Raw genomic sequence first — 12,305 nt, forward strand, 5'->3', positions numbered from 1 at the left:
AGCTGGTTGTGGTGGAGTTATCCGAAATAGTGTTGGCTTTTGCCTAGGGGTGGTTGCCCTCCCCTTGGGGAATCAAACCAATAACTTGGCTGAATTCATGGGTGCCCTCGATGCCATAAAATTAACGCATGAATTGGGAGCCCAAAAAGTATGGCTGGAGGGAGACTCTAATAATATAATCAATTACCTCCTTGGATATCAACATCAGTCGTGGATGATTAAAAATATTATCTATACGGCCAAGGAGTTACTTGACAGATTTGACCAATATTACATCTCTTATGTTTATAGAGAGTCCAACAAGAGTGCTGATTGGGTTGCTAATGAGGTAGTGTAGAGTGGACAGATAATGATCTGGTATGGAGAGTGGAAGCTCCCTCAAGTAGCACGTGACATTTTAAATTATGAGAGATATCATAGAAAATAAGGTAGGATTTGATATCATTTCTCAATATAGTAGGGGTGGTCATGGCATCATGAAACAGTCTCATAATCAACTGAGAAGGAAGTATGCCATTATTTGTCATAACATCTCGCATGCTTTGTGGGTTTTTCTTTCCATTTGGAGCAGAAGCTTGAGGAATCTCTATTTCCTTCTAGAGGATTTTTCTTTGTTTTAAAAAAAAAAGAAATTTTGCTGACAAGAGTGGTATTTGCTAGAATTTACATTCTGTTAAAAATGATAAGAAGATGGAGGGGGGTAATCGCAAGCATACGAAGTCTACAAAAATAGATAAATGGCAGCACCATCCCTAGATTTGGGCTATGCTGCAAGTGGTAAAAATGTCGGATTACATGGAAATAATGCAAGAAAGAAGACTTGAAATCACTAGGATATTCAAAAATGGGTGGAAAGAGGGCACCCTGACCATTTGCAGCAGGAACGTAAAGGTTAGTGAGACCATGATCACAGAGGCGACTGGTCTGCTGATGGATGGAATCAAATTCTACAAGGATTGGAAGCTGTCGGAAGTAGTTGTGAAAAAATTCCCCAAGGATGAGGTGGAGAAAGTGAAACTGGTCAAGGGAAGCCACACCTACTACTCCCCTAAGGTAATCAAGAAACTTTAGCGATGGATTTTGTTTGCTATCATGGAATTCATAACTTTAGATGGTAGATATACTAGAGTTTATAGTTATAATTTTTTTCTTCTTAATCATTTTCGGCACAAGGAGAAAATTTCCCTGCCCTACTATTTGTTTTGTGCCCTTAATGTCAAGATTAAGGATGCTATCTCTAATCCCAAATCAAACCCTACATTACACAAGGGCCTTATGGTGGTCCTATACAACTATACCAAGAACACCACTATTCAACAGGCTATATCTGGGGTGTTTGAGTCAGATGATGATTTGGGTGATTCGGTTGAGGAAGATTATGAAAGGTACGGTAGAGAGGTAGATGTCAAGGAGGACCCCCATTCCCCCAGGTCGAGCAAGTGTAAAAGGAAACCCAGCCAAGAGAAACAAGGTAAAGGGTTGATCAACCGAAAAAAGAAGGGGGAGGACGATGACAGTTGGTACGAGGAAGAAGAGGAGAGTGAAGAAGATGTGGAGAGAGATAGTGAGGAGGTTCAAATTCTCGCAAGCTAGAAGAAAAAGGGGAAGATGCTGAGAAGTGATGACTTGGAGGTGAAGGAACAGAATAAGGGCTTGGTTGGGGCCAACACCCCCAACAAGGAAATTAAGACAGCTGAGTGGAAAGAGGTGGGTTTGGAGGTGAACTTGGACCCTATGGTAGATGAGGCTTAGGATGTCTCCCCTTTGGACTTCAACCTCTGTATAAAAAATGGAATGGATTGCTTCAATAACGGTCTTCTTTTGGGTACATAAGGAAATTAAAAACATAAAAGCTAAATAGGTCCAGAAAGCTAGCAAACTTGAACCTATGGAAGCCATTAGCACCAGCAAATTCAGCTCTCTACCTTACTAATTAAGTGAGTTGACTAAAGGTATCATCAATGCAGAGGGAATTATCAGTGCCCAACACAATAGCTTTAAAATCCTGGAAGATAGGGTAGGGGCAACTGAAAAGATGGAAGGGATTGAGAAGATGCTAAAAAAGATAGGGGACCAGAGTTACAAGATTTTAAAGGCTGCTTCTGATAGTATCAAGGTCCTAGTTAGCAAACTCAAACAGGTCCAGGGGGATAAGGCCCTCGGGGACACTACTGAGGAGAAGGATAGAACCCCTGAAGAAAAGGAAGTTGCTCCCAGAAAAAGAACAAGAGCAGGTACCAGGAAGAAGCAAAACCAAAGCAGGGAAATTAAATATCTCAAGGGGATTATTGTGACAATAAAGGAATTGGAGCTGGAAGCGGCCGGATTGCTAAAGAATTTTACCTAGGCTTGGTTGTTTTTCTCTACTTTCTCTGTTGTTTGGTGTTTTGTTTCTTTGTGTTGTGTCTTTTCCTCTACTGGCTTTTTGTCTTCGGCCAGCTATCCTTTCTATGGTTGTTGTCTCTTATTTTTCTGGTGGACTCTAATGACTATCTTTTGATTCTCTAATGTAAAGGGTTTCAGAGGCCCTTCAAAACACGTTTTCCCTTAATCTAAAACAAGAAAAATCAACAATAAATAATTACTTCTACTAATCATGTGGTTGTTTGGCATTGAGTTATATATATAATATGTAGCACATTAAAATTAATTTGACTTTGTAGTCAACTTCCATGTACAAGTTTTGATAAAATTTCAAAAGAAAATTTTAACTATATCCACCTTCTAGCCTTTAAGAAAACTTGATTAAATGAGATGCAATAAATGATTAAATCATACTTAATTTAAGTAGTCATCACAATAAATAAACTCAAGAACGCAAATTTATGAACAAGCAAAAACACTTCTAAAATTCTTCAATTAGTCTTAGGCTATAAATAGAATAAGAATCTAATTTTCTATTCTTGAGTTCATTTTGACTAATTTATCACTAACAAAATAGAATAAATTATAGTATTTAAGAGGAGCAAAAGAAAGATAGAAGTACAATAAACTCTAAATTCATCCATTAATCTTTTATGTATTATCTACTAGCACGAATTCACACTAAGGAAGATTGACTCTACAAGAAGGAAATATGTATTTGCCTCTTATATAATCTACCTTGAATAATAATTTTTGAGCATATATTGACTTGATCTATATTTGGTAGCACAATGTGCCAATTCTATACTAGCTCCTAAATGCCAATAGTTGACATAAATAATCATTTTAATCGTTATCATAGATCTAATACCTATATGGATGTAGGTTGACATGGGTGGCTTGACATATAAAATTTCCTTTCATCGGACTTGAAAACTTCCATTTATTACATTGGTGGTTGATTCTCCTAGATGGTTTGCTATTTGCTAAGCCCATCTGAAGACAATCTCTAAATCACCATAGTATTGATATGTATGCAACGACATAATGGCTTGACCATATGATCCCGATAATGTTTACATGAAGAAGGCTCCTAGACCAATAAAATGGCTATTTAGCATCCGCAATGCCTATTACTCTTTTTTTTTCAATTAACTTCTGTTATTTCTAAGAGACCATGCCTGCAACGAAAACTTCGGTTTTTGAAGTCAAACAACTTATTTTACATTACACGAGAAACAACAAAATACAACTATTGTAAGTACGGTGGATTTTGGTACATGTTTGGTGACAGCCCAGAGGCAGTTTTAATTTCCCAGCATTCTTTTGATTTGCACCAAAATGGGAGCTCTGGCATCAAGGAACGACGATTGCGGTGAGCTGTCACAGTTGGAAATGTTCTGGCCAACGTATGCAAAATGTGGAAGCATAGACAACGCACCCGAACTGTTTAATTATATATTTCCATTCTCATTTTTAATAATACATTTATTATTATTGATGATTTTTTTAAATCTATTATCTAAACAATATTATTTTTAAAATAAACAAATAGATATAATGTTCTAGAGGAGAATATATCTCGAGAATATTTTTTTTTTCTTTTTTAATTATTAAAGTAAAGTGTCAATTTTTGAAATATAATGCAATATTTTTATTTAAAATTTAAATAAAAGCATAAAATGCATTAAAAATTAATGCCACTTTCATATGCTTCAAGTTTTAAAAACTAGGCCAAAGGCTGCTGCTATTCATTTCATTTATCATGATGTGCCATGGTACCCAAATTTCACCTAAATAGGGGAAGAGTACCAGTAGTTGAGCATGTACCAATTGTTGTGAGGGTTGTTGATACCTATTGTTTGAAACATAAAATATCAATTTTTGTTAGGAAATGTACCAATAGTTGCTAAGAAATGTGCTAATATTGTAAAAAGTAACCAATTAGGTGATGCCATATCAGCACAACTATTGGAGCCTTTTTTGCACGCCTATTGGTCTCACTGTTTTTTTTGCTATTTTGGACACCTTGGCAAAAAACATGCTGATGTGGCACCATACTTGATGATGTGGTATTGAAAGCTTAGTTATAAGTAGGAGACTTGCCAAGTAAGCTACTGTAAAAAGTTGGGAGTGATTTCAAATTTCCACATAAGATTTTGAGAAGCGCGAAGTTAGGGTGCTCAACTACTGGTGCTCTTCCCCTATATGTCCCTAATTTTAAATCAAGGTTTAGTTAATGTAACTCCATTTCCTTAAATGGTAGCAATTAAGGTATTATACATTTTTAACATACCAATTCATAAAAAATAACAAATTCCCTTACTCATATATAAAGGGCTTGTTGCAATTGAGCACTTGGTTAAACAAATAATTTTATTGGCCATGTCACATGTCAAATTAAAGATAATAAATACCTAATGAATGCTAATTTTATGATTAGGTTTATGGAGTCTAATCATCCTTAATTATGCACTATATTGAACCATTTAATATACTAGTTTAATGAAGCATAAATTTAGGGATGATAGAAACATAATGTGTGCAACTTTTCAATTTAATTGGGTTTATGATTGAGGACATGTTTATTATGAAAATATTTCTAGTAAGCTCTCTAACCAATTATAGATTGTCTCTAAGTTGATGAAAAATGATTCTGAAATCCTATAAATAATAATAGTGATAAACTATAGTGACTATAACATGTTAATATGTAATGCATTCTTAAGACATTCCATTTAACTATACAAATACTTTAAATATTCCATATGAAATAGTGAGAAACCACATGTGAGTGAATTGGAGCAACAAATTATGAACCAATTTTGAGAGTTTGGTAAATCATTATTAACATAATCACCATGAATTTGGTCATAAACTTAATTGAGAAATAAGATAGCAATGGTTAGAAAAAATTCCAAGAAAAGGTGCACAAAAAGGAAAGAAGAATCTTTCTAATTTGAATGGCTCTAAAGGAAGTATACATATATTAAAAGAATATATGAATATCATGAGTAGCAAATAGGAAAGAAAAGAATGTCTATATTTTTTTTAATAATCAATCATATTATCTCAAAAAAAATATGTTTTTAATAATGTCCATGAAAATAGTTCTTAAAATAGACTAAGGAATATTTCACCTTTCAAGAAAGGAAATCAATGTTAAGAGGAACAAGTGGGGCTAGGGAAAATTAACAATAATTCCATTCCATCAATAAAGATTATAATCTAATAATTTGTGCCTAGAGAATGAAATTCATCTTTCAAATAAGTTGTTTGAATTATAAATTTTATTGGCTCCTATCCTACAAAAGGAAAATGAAAAATTAAATTGAAAATCAAATAGGGGATTCTTATACACTAAAACTCCTCTCAAGTGGATTCTTTCTAGTAGAGTTCCCTAATAAAATGGAAAGGGATAATGTTCTTAATGGAGGACCAAGGATGTCAAATGGTGTAGGCCTCTTCTTGAAAAATGGTCAATTGTTTTGATTTGTTAGATCTTAAAATCCATTAAATTTCAATATATTTAGAATTTATAATCTTCTTCAAGAATAGTGATAATACACAATCTTGGAGTAGATTGAAATTTCACTCTTAGATCAATCAATTGTGTAGAGAGATTCAAGGATTTATGAAGGGTATGTATAAGGACATATTTGTCCAAATGCTAATCAAATATAGAATTTAATATAGGTAGCTATAATTAGTTTATAGGAATTTAGGAAAAACCAATCTTTTGTAGGCATTATAAATTAAAGATTCATTACACAAAAAAAGTATAGATGGAAAATCCCACAAATTTTTTTAACGAAATGATATAGAAAAGAATTAGTTGAGGCTAAGGAATAAAAAATCAACACAACACAAATATTTCTTTGAGGTATTTTGTCAACTAGTTTAGGTGTCTTTCATATGCTTTTAGATTTTGCATATCCTGGCAATCATGGCCTTCTGTCAAACAATTCATGTGCCTTGTCTATGCTTAGACATTTTGCACAGATGTTTAAAAGGGTAGTCAAGGCAATTGCGGCTACAAGGTCTGAAAAAATTACTGTGTTGGATGTCCATCCCCTGTTCCAAAGCTCCCATTTTCATAGAGGCTGAGAGGGTGCTGGCAAAGGTTGCAGTGTCTGGCTTTACACCTGCCCATCGCATTTGGTTGAAATCGTCTAAATCCTTTTCAAGGAACGGATCTTCTCGATACCCTGCAATCATAGCACTCCATGAGACCATATTATTTTGAGAAATTCAGTAAAACCGTTCACGCACCTTGTCTGTGCTTCCACATTTTGATTGAATCTCTACCACAGTGTTTCCAACTATGATATCTGACAATTACAGGGGCTATGCTATGCAGCGTTGTAAAAATCCTCGAGCAGTATAAAACCATTCCATGACAACGACGACATAAATGGGAATCATTAGGCGGGATTATGTTTGAATTCAAACATTAACGGTGCTGAACGGGAATAAACGGAACGGATTTGGGAGAGGGTATGGGCCCACACCAGCCACCTAAGCAGTCAAAGTTTAGTGTTAAGTCAGCCCTTCATAACCAGGCTTCCAAAAAACTTCTAATCAAATGATATGCGTAGATGTAAGAATGGCTTAAATCACACACACTAAGCTTATATTTCTAGATTTAAAAGTGTTAAATACTAAGAATTGACTGAAACTTTCTAGACTTAATATGTTGCTTAATGTATGTTGTCACACTAAGAATACACTTCTAAGCTTAAAAGTGTTAAAACACTCAGAATTGACTAACATCCTCTAGACTTAATATGTTACTTACTGTGTGTAATTTAAGACTGACCGTAGATGTAAGGCCTCATTCTCACGTTCCTCTTCATAACATCCCACCCTCCCTGATACAAGAGTCTTACTACCATTTATTACAGTTAGAGGCACATCATGCAGTGGCTATCTTCTTTTTAATAAATAAGATGACCTTCATACCTGTTCAAGGCATAGCCATTCACTAGAAATAATAGAGCGGGCTATTTGAGTAGGGCAATGGCTACGCAGGGGACAAAACGGCCCGCGCCATGCCATGTCATGCCATGCCCCCATGTGATGACATGACCGCCCCGTCCAATCAAACTCCTCGTGCCATCTGCAGTCTTTTTCGGACATTTTTTCATATTTTTTTGACAAGTCCGTGGGGGCTGGGGAAATTTGTTTTTTAAAGTATGATTATATTTTAAATGTAAAAAAAAAATACTTTCCTATAATCAATTTACTTTTAAGTTTTTTTTTAGATGTATGATTATATTTTTTAAATTGAAATAATTTATTTTAATATGTTTTTATAATTTTTAATTTTTTAGTTATATTTGTAAAATAATAATTAATAATTAATAATGTATTTAAAGTTTTTAAATAATAAGTTATTGTTTTTTTATGTTTGATTATATTTTTTAAAATTGAAATAGTTTATTTAAATATTTTTTCATAATTTTTTATTTATTATATTTTTTCAATTTTTTAAGCAATATTTGTGAAATAATAAATAAAATAAATTAATAGTCAATTATAATATTTAATTTTAAGTTAAAAACATTTTAAATTATTAAGTTTATTAAGTTTTATTATTAATTTTTAATCTTTTTAACCTACATTATTAAGTTATAATGTTTTTAAGTTTTATTAATTGTTTATTTATTTAAGTTTTTATAATTTAATTAATAAAATTTACTTAGTATATTTTCTTTGTATGTTTATTATTATTATTATTTAATCTAATAATATATAAATTTAATCAAATATTTTAACAATTTTTTTGATATGAGATATTAAACATTAATCTAAAATACACCTATCAAATGAAATTTTGAATAAATATATTTCAAATTGTCAATCTAGAAACAATATTTACATAGTTTGAATTTAATTTTTTTACTTGTGTGTAATTTATATACATTTTATTTTGTAAATTTGAGCAATAAGTAAAGTTAATTCAAACTATAAAAACTTAAAAACATTCAAAGAAAATATACTAAGTAAATATTGAACTTTAGAAGATGTCATACTTATTATAAAAATTATAAAAAAAATTAAAATAAAAAATTATAAAAAAATTAAAATTAATTATTTCAATTTAAAAATATAATCATACTTTAAAAAAAAAATTTCCCCCCACCCCCACGGACTTGTAAATGAAAATTAAAAAATGTCCAAAAGGACTGGAGATGGCATGGAGGGTTTGATTGGATGGGGCAGTCACGTTATCGCATGGGCTCATCGCATGGCATGGCATGGGGCGGGCCATTTTGTCCCCTGCGTAGCCATTGCCATTTGGGTATTGCATGCAAAAGAGATGAAGATCTCCATTAAAGGCTTGATTTAATACAACATGGCATGGGAGAGAGAGGTCGTTGACTCTTCTGTAGTTCGATCTCATTTGAAGAAAACCTTTGTCCACTACATTAGACTATCTCATGATCATTATTTACTGATACTACCTAGTATGTTAATTTCTCTTTTAATTGTCTTCTTCAGCATGAGTGTCCTATCCAAATTAGAATCGTACAAGTGAATCCTATCATGTAACGGCATACCAGTTACGATGTCATTCTTGAAAAATTGGATGAAGATATCAAATCTAATATGCACCAATTTCCATCTAAATTCATTGTGCTAGTTATTTGCATTTAATTGTGCGACTTGTGTGCACCTCCAAAGACTTCTATAAGATGAGCATTGATGGCAAAAGTAAGTTGCGTGCATGACAAAGATATAGGCTTTCATTAAAGATCTGACTCCAACAGTAGCGTGTGAGAGAGACGTCGCTATCTTGTCTATTGTACATTCACTACTGGATATGTGGATTGGGTTACTTCATTATTTGACTCGACTATAACTTGGAGAAGTCGCTCAATTAATTATGCTGATGAAGTTAAATATGTTATGACCAAATAATTAAAATATCACTAATTTATTAAGTATAAACATTAGGTAGTTATTATCCTCTATTTTAATCTATAGAGTTATGCTAATTGATTGGTAATTGAAAAAAAAAATATTTGACCTACTCCTTTCACCAAGGCAAATAGAATTGTGTCATTCATTGTACCACTAGGTTTGTAGTCTCGTATAACTTTAAATATCTAACTACATTGTTGTTGCAGCAATAATTGATTATTGAATCTCTTACATAAGTATACTTTTGATTAACATTCTAATGGGATGAACATTTCTTAGGCCACACCTATATATTATTGTTAAATATAAATATAATACCTAAATTTATTGACTTACTAATTTTTTTTTCAAATTCATTATTAGTGAGATGGTTTTAATGCTTATTACATCATTAGTATTTGAACTTAAATATTTTATGGTGATTCATAGTAAACAGTTAACCTTCATGTGGAAAAGTGATACAATTATTTAAATAATAAGCATAGTTAAAATAAATGGCAATATCATATAACACCTTTCATATTCATAAATAATTACTACTCAGATAAGGTAACTAAGCTTTCAGACTATAATCATTAGTTTGTTTTCCTACACTTGCTTAGTCACAACTTTGTAATCTACATCAATGAGTGGGCATCACACATTCTATATTTTCATTATTATTATTATCCTTCATGTTTATGATATTAACATGGATAACAAGTTCAATTCTTTTAATAGTAATCATCGTAAAGGCATTAGAATTCCCAGGAATAAGAAATTTAGTAATTAAATACTTATTTGCATTAACATCTATAATGTGGATCAAGAAAAAGGTATTATTTGACCAGTATAAAATATAGAAGTCTCTTCATTATAATTACCCATAACCATTTTAATAAGAATTTTAAAGAAATATAAAAGGTCAATTCCAACTCATATTTTGATAAATTAACAATAATAGTTGATTTCTACTCTTAGTCTTATTTCAAACTAATATTGGAAACTAAATAAGAAAATTACTCACCTTCTCTCCATGAGGTTTGTTTGCAACCACTCACTTCTTTCAAATCTAACATAAGATCACACTTATTCAAAAATCATTAGTACAACATAACATCTTTCCAGAAGAAGCATGAACTTTTAGTCATCATATAAACAAGCATCCCTATCCACTATAGGTGAAATATATCCATACTTTATCCTTATAAGCCTTCGTTCATACTAGGTTGATAATGAATATCAACTAAACCACCTTGTATTTTCAATTGTGCATTAAGTATAAAGATTCTCAAGATTCTCAACATAATACTATTTCACATGAGCAACATGATCATAATTAAGATCTAGCCATAAAACAAATGTTCATTCCATCATACTTGAGAAAAGAACCTCGAATTAGCATTGTGATATAAAACATCCATGTCTAGTTATAGATGGGCATCACATCCTTCCCCCCTAGGACTAAACTTCCTCCTATCATTTAGGAGGTAACATTTCTACTATATGTACAAATCTACAAGTTAATAGAGCCAAACTTTTTCTTCAATAAATAATATATGGAACACAACATTGTCAATTAGAAGAAATTCACTAAATAAGTATTAAGAAGGTATTTCTCATAATTTGGGTTTTCACCACTCTACTTAGGTACTCATACACACTACATATACGAAGGATCCATCAATGCTCTATCATAACTTACAATATTTACATCATTGACAAAATGGACAAATCACAGGCAAGATAGTTTTAATCATAGTCGTGATGTTATTACTTACAACTCACTTATTAATCATATGTCATTAACTCTTAAGAATGCCACAATATATATAAGCTCTATCATTAATAAGAAGACAAATGTTACCTCATATTATCCACTCATCATATCCATCATGGTCTCATAGGCATTTAATTTCCTCTGTAATTATTACTCTTTAACACTTGGTTTATCATTTGAATAACCATATCAACATAGAATACATATACACAACCACAATACTTCTCACTTAAATCACATCATGAGACTCACACAAAAGGATGAGGATGACTAGTGCCCAATATTCTCCTCTGAGAATCCATATCACATAAATAATTACCATCAAGTCCTCCCTAAGGAACCTTTTCATAAGAAACATCTAATAGAATTAGGGGAAATGGATAGTAGCCATATCATACCGGTCTCATTTACCCCTTCACAATAGTTCCCCAAGCCATCTAGCCCCCCAATACAATTTGTCAGAAACCCCTCATGATTATGAAAGTTTAAAAATTTCCCATTACTATGAACATGCTAGCAGCAACCAACATTTGATAAAGCCTCAAAATAATAAATTTTAAACTTGGATATCATCAATTAGTAAAATTGCACAAATAAAAATAAAATTTAATGGTGGCCACCCATCAATAATTCAAAAATGTGAAAAAAGGGTCAAAATAAACAATCCTTGAGGCTAAAAAGACAATTTGAGGATGAATTTAGTCAATTACTCTAAGAATCTCAAAATTGTTGGCTTCATTAATTAATAAATGGAATCATCTAAAAAGAAAAAGAAACATTATGTTATTGAATTAACATCTATTCTTGGTTGGAGAGGTTACATGATGATTGAAACTATGATATATTTAGTTTTACAAATACATTTGGTTATCTTTTAAAAAAAAAATTATTGCAAAATATATATATATATGGAGTGGAATAAATAGTTTGTGTAATGTCCATTAAGCAAGTAAATTTTGGGGTATTATATTAGGTATCAGAGTGTAGGTTACAACGTTGGAGCCTTATTGGCTTAGTCACTTTTCTTAACATACTCATTTCATGATGAAACTCTAGCTGTTTTGATTACCTACATAGAATTCATGTGAATCATCAACCAAGTAACTAGAAAACAAATTGATATGAACATGATTTTACAAAAGTGAATCTTGTTGATCTATAAAAGTGTGTGTATATATGTTGCTTGCTTTGGTGTAGAATACTTCATCAAGTTATGTGTAGTGACATGTGAAAATACTAGTAAAGGTGTTGTAAC

The sequence above is a fragment of the Cryptomeria japonica genome, chromosome 1 (assembly GCF_030272615.1).
Source record: "Cryptomeria japonica chromosome 1, Sugi_1.0, whole genome shotgun sequence".
NCBI lineage: Eukaryota > Viridiplantae > Streptophyta > Pinopsida > Cupressales > Cupressaceae > Cryptomeria > Cryptomeria japonica.